The following is a 5859-nucleotide window of genomic DNA, read 5'->3' on the forward strand; positions in this document are numbered from 1 at the left end:
TTGGAGAAGGTACCATAAAGTGCTCAGAAGAAGGTATATCCTTTTGTTTTAGGATAAACTGTTCTGTAGATATCTGTCAGATCCATTTGTTTCATAACTTCTGTTAGTTTCACTGTGTCCCTGTTTAGTTTCTGTTTCCATGATCTGTCCACTGATGAAAGTGGTATGTTGAAGTCTCCCACTATTATTGTGTGAGATGCAATGTGTGCTTTGAACTTTACTAAAGTTTCTTTAATGACTATGGCTCCCTTTGCATTTGGAGCATAGATATTCAGAATTGAGAGTTCCTCTTGGAATCTTTTACCTTTGATGTATGAAGTGCCCCTCCTTGTCTTTTTTGATAACTTTGGGTTAGAAGTCAATTTTATTCAATATTAGAATGGTTACTCCAACTTGTTTCTTCAGACCATTTGCTTGGAAAATTGATTTCCAGCATTTCACTTTGAGGTAGTATCTGTCTTTTTCCCTGAGATGGGTTTCCTGTAAGCAGCAAAATGTTGGGTCCTGTTTGTGTATCTAGTCTGTCAGTTTATGTGTTTTTTATTTACTTAATTATTTAATTTAATTAGGTTTGTATTTCATTTACATTTTCAATGCTATCCCAAAAGTCGCCCACACCCTCCCCTACCCATCCACTCCCATTTCTTGGCCCTGGCGTTTCCCTGTACTGAGGCATATAAAGTTTGCATGACCAATGGGCCTCTCTTTTCACTGATGGCCAACTAGGCTATCTTCTGATACATATGCAGCTAGAGACACGAGCTCCAGGGGTTGTGGTTAGTTCATATTCTTGTTCCACCTATAGGGTTGTAGATCCCGCCCCCCCCCCCCCCCAGGTCCTTGGTTACTTTCTCTAGCTCCTCCATTGGGGGCCCTGTGGTCCATCCAATAGCTGACTGTGAGCATCCACTTCTGTGTTTGCTAGGCCCCGGCATAGCCTCACAAGAGACAGCTATATCTGGGTCCTTTCAGCAAAATCTTGCTAGTGTATGCAATGATGTCAGCGTTTGGAGGCTGATTATGGGATGGATCCCCGGGTATGGCAGTCTCTAGATGGTCCATCCTTTCGTCTCAGCTCCAAACTTTGTCTCTATGGAGTCTTCCATGGGTGTTTTGCTCCCAATTCTAAGAAGGGGCAAAGTATACACACTTTGGTTTTCATTCTTCTTGAGTTTTATGTGTTTTGCAAATTGTGTCTCATATCTTGGATATTCTAAGTTTCTGGGCTAATATCCACTTATCAGTGAGTATATATCATGTGAGTTATTTTGTGATTGGGTTATGTCACTCAGGATGATGCCTTCCAGGTCCATCCATTTGCCAAAGAATTTCATAAATTCATTCTTTTTAATAGCTGAGTAATACCCCATTGTGTAAATGTACCACATTTTCTGTATCCATAGTCTATGTCTTTTTATTGGGGAATTGCATCCATTGATATTAGGAGATATTAAAGAAAAGTAATTTTTGCTTCCTATTATTTTTGTTGTTAGAGTTGGCATTCTGTTCTTGTGGCTGTCTTCTTTTTGGTTTGTTGAGGGATTACTTTCTTGCTTGTTCTAGGGCGTGATTTCCGTCCTTGTATTGCTCCTTTTCTGTTATTATCCTTTGAAGGGCTGGATTCGTGGAAACATATTATGCGAATTTGGTTTTGTCATGGAATCTATGGTAATTGAAAGTTTGGCTGGGTATAGTAGCCTGGGCTGGCACTTGTGTTCTCTTAGTGTCTATATAACATCTCTCCAGGATCTTCTGGCTTTCATAGTCTCTGGTGAAAAGTCTGGTGTAATTCTAATAGGCCTGCCTTTATATGTTACTTGACCTTTTTCCCTTGCTGCTTTTAATATTGTATCTTTATTCAGTGCATTTGTTGTTCTGATTATTATGTGTTGGGAGGAATTTCTTTTTTGGTCCAGTCTATTTGGAGTTCTGTAGGCTTCTTGTAGGTTCATGGGCATCTCTTTCTTTAGGTTTGGGAAGTTTTCTTCTATTATTTTGTTGAAGATATTTGCTGGCCCTTTAAGTTGAAAATCTTCATTCTCATCAACTCCTATTATCCGTAGATTTGGATTTCTCATTGTGTCCTGGATTTCCTGGATGTTTTTAGTTAGGATCTTTTGCATTTTGCATTTTCTTTGATTGTTGTGCCCATGTTCTCTATGGAATCTTCTGCACCTGAGATTTTCTCTCCCATCTCTTTTATTCTGTTGCTGATGCTCGCATCTATGGTTCCAGATTTCTTTCCTAAGGTTTCTATCTCCAGCCTTTTTTTCACTTTGGGTCTTCTTTATTGTGTCTGCTTCCGGTTTTAGGTCTTATATGGGTTTGTTCAATTCCATCACCTGTTTGGTTGTGTTTTCCTGTTTTTCTTTAAGGACTTGTCACTATTTAGCAGTGTTCTCCTGTATTTCTTTAAGTGAGTTATTAAAGTTCTTCTTGATGTCCTCTACCATCAACATGAGACTTGCTTTTAAATCTGGGTCTAGCTTTTCAGGTGTGTTGGGGTACCCAGGACTGGCTGAGGTGGGAGTGCTGGGTTCTGATGATGGTGAGTGGTCTTGGTTTCTGTTAGTAAGATTCTTATGTTTGCCTTTCACCAGCTGGTAATCTCTGTAGGTAGTTGTTATAGTTGTCTCTGGTTAGAGGTTTTTCCTCCTGTGATTCTGTTAGCCTCTATCAGCACACCTGGGAGACTAGCTCTCTTCTGAGTTTCAGTGGTCAGAGCACTCTCTGCAGGCAAGCTGTCCTCTTGCAGGGAAGGTGTACACATATCTGGCGTTTGGACCTGCCTCCTGGCAGAAGATGAAGGCTGGAAACAGGGCCTGTCCTAGAAGCTGTGTAGCTTCTGTAGTCAGCACTCCCAGCTACACAAACTAGTCTCTGCAAGATCCTGGACCAGAGATGGCTCCCCCATTTGCTCTGGCAAAGCCCTCCCCAGCCGGGAAGACACCTCTCCTCTGGCAGGGAAGGTGCCCGGATGTCTTGAGCCATGAAACGGGGTCTTCCCCAGAAGTTGTGTTGCTTCTGCCTGTCCCAGAAGCTGTATAGCTTCTGTAGTCCACAATCTCACCTGCACAGACTAGTCTCGGAGGGATCTGAGAACCAAGATGGCTCCCCCAGGTGCTTGAAGTTTTTTTTTCTTAATCTGGAATGTTCCAACCAAAACCATGAAGAAATGCATTAAAACAATGTTTATTTTCCTGTAGATATCTGAAAAATCTAAATGCACATTATTTAACTAGAGTCCTAAGTTCAGGGCAAGTGCCAAAGTATCCCTAATTTTAAAAATATTGTTTATTTAAAGTAATCCTGTGCTCTCAATCTGTAAATTATTAAAATAAGTTAATAAGGTCCCCTTGTCAAATCTTCTCATGTGAAATAATTTTTTTTTCTTTATTTATATTGTCTGGGGCTGGGAGTGGAGCTTAGTCATGAAGTAGGTGCTTAATATGCACAATTTCTTGGGTTCAATCCCCAGCACATAATAAAAGCAAACAAGAACAAGAAGAAAAGAAGAGAAGAAAAGGAGAAAAGAGAACATTTGTAGGGTAAAGGAAATATTTTTCTCTCTTAGTCAAGGTTTGAACTTCTAAAACTGTTATATATTTTTGGATGGGTGGCCCATCCTCAATGGATGCTTGCAGCCAACCATTGGACTGAGCAAAGGGACCTGGATGGAGGAGTTATGAGAAGTACTGAATGAGCTAAAGGGATTTGCATCCCATAGCAAGAACAAAAATGCCAACCAACCAGACCCCTCAAAGCCCCTAGGTTCTAAACGACCAACCAAAGAATACACATGGAGGGACCCATTACTCCAGCCGCATATGTAGCAGAGGATGGCTTTGTCGGGCATCAATGGGAGGAGAGGCCCTTGGTCATGTGAAGGCTTGATGCCCCAGTGTAGGGGAATGCCAAGGTGGGGGGCGGGGGGGCAGGAGTGGATTCGTGGGTGGAGGAACACTCTCATAGAAGCAGGGGAAGGAGGAATGGGATAGGAGTTTCTGGTGTGTGTGTGTGTGTGTGTGTGTGTGTGTGTGTGTGTGTGTGTGTGGACCTGGAAATAAAACAGCATTTGAATTGTAAATAAATAAAGTAACCAATAAAATAAAAATTTAACGAACATTGCTAAAATAAATAGGCAATAGATGGATTAAAAGGAGAAAAATTCCATGGATTTATTTATTAACAGTCACATGTATACAGGAGCCACAAAAATATGATACTCAGAGGCCCCCAGTGATTGACTCTTAGGAAAGATGGAGTTGAGAAAGCTACAGGCAAATTTTACTAGGGTAGTAAATGATTTGTCAGGGGTGATGAATGAACTCACAGTGACCAGGGGCAAATTCCTCTGGGCTCCATGTGAAGGGGTGTTTAATTTTCAATCTCTGTCTGTAGTGCGTGTTTAATCTTTCTTGGTTAATAAATTTCTCATTTTTAGTAACTTAGATTTGTTGTTACTACGAAGAAAACTAAGTCATTTAGAAGAATTTGGCTCTTGGCTCTGGACACTGAGCAGTCTAAGGGCGTGGTCCTGCTGTCTGCTCAGCATTTGCTGGGGGTATGCTCACTGTATCATAGCACTAGAAGAAAGGCAAAATAAGCATCCTGGGTGTCTCTTCTCTTCTTATGAAGCTACCACCACTGTCATACTATTCCACCTTTACAATCTCACCTAACTCTAACTTCCGTAGTTTTCTCCAATCTATTGATCGATAACTTTGGGAATTCATTTTTTTCAGTACATGAACAATTTTAGAGAATATATTTAAATCATAATACTTTCCCAAATATGCATCATAATCTCAGATAAAGCACGTTAATTCAATTTCAAAGTATTAGCCCATTCTAGCACCAACTCAAAAGATTGACCATACAACTTGAATATGGGTCAGATTCAAGACATGAACCATCCTGGGAAAAATTCATTGCAGTTTTGAACGTATGAACTGAAAGAAAAATCTACGTCTAAAATGCAGTGTTGGGACCGACATATGGCAGAGGAATTGATTCCAAGAGGGCAACAGGCAAATACAAAGGAAACTGTCACCAGTCACATCAAAACCAAACAGAGTTTTGAAGTTTTAAGCATGGAGAATCACTTTGACTCCCATCTTACCTCCAGGGCACAATGTACAGTGATCCTGTTTGCATAGACATTTTTCTGATGGTGCCACACTGCTTTCTTGAGTTCTCGAACTTGGAGAAGCCAGCAGTGCTGTGCCTTGAATTGATCCTTTTGTGTCAGCCCTTAGTGGCAGAAATGGAGATTATAGGAATTTTACATCTTGATTCTCTGAAAATGCTCTGTATTCTCCAACGTACTTTCATTCTGTTTCTTTCCTATTGTCTTCTCTTATTTCATTGCAAAACGTTGAAATCTGGGTATGGTGATGCGTCCTGGCAAAGCAGAGGGTGTGATCAGGTCTACGCCTGCCCTGTGTACAGCAAGGCTCGGGGCAGCCAGGAGTATATAGCAAGACCCAGTCACAAACAGACAGACAGACAAATACCCAAAGAAAAATCTAGTTCTTTCTCAGTTTTGAAATTTCTTCTGCCTCATATCTTAGCTTGTGACTTTTCAGTAGCCCAGTTAATCGTCCAATTGTCCTTAGATGTGGTGAACATAACATAGACAAGTTCTTTGCAACTTTAACACTTTTTATTCCCATTTCCAAACTCTGGTTCCTTTAAAATTCCCTTTCAACTGAATGCCTTATTCTGATAATTATTAAAAGAAGGGTCAAACTAAGCCCTTACAGGTAATCTATTTTATCTCACTTAAAGGTGTCACACCTACTTTGTTAATTATTGAACATAGACCATATTTAATACAAGTGGAACAAAAAGGACCAC

The sequence above is a fragment of the Mus musculus genome, chromosome 4, assembly GCF_000001635.26.
Source record: "Mus musculus strain C57BL/6J chromosome 4, GRCm38.p6 C57BL/6J".
Lineage (NCBI taxonomy): Eukaryota > Metazoa > Chordata > Mammalia > Rodentia > Muridae > Mus > Mus musculus.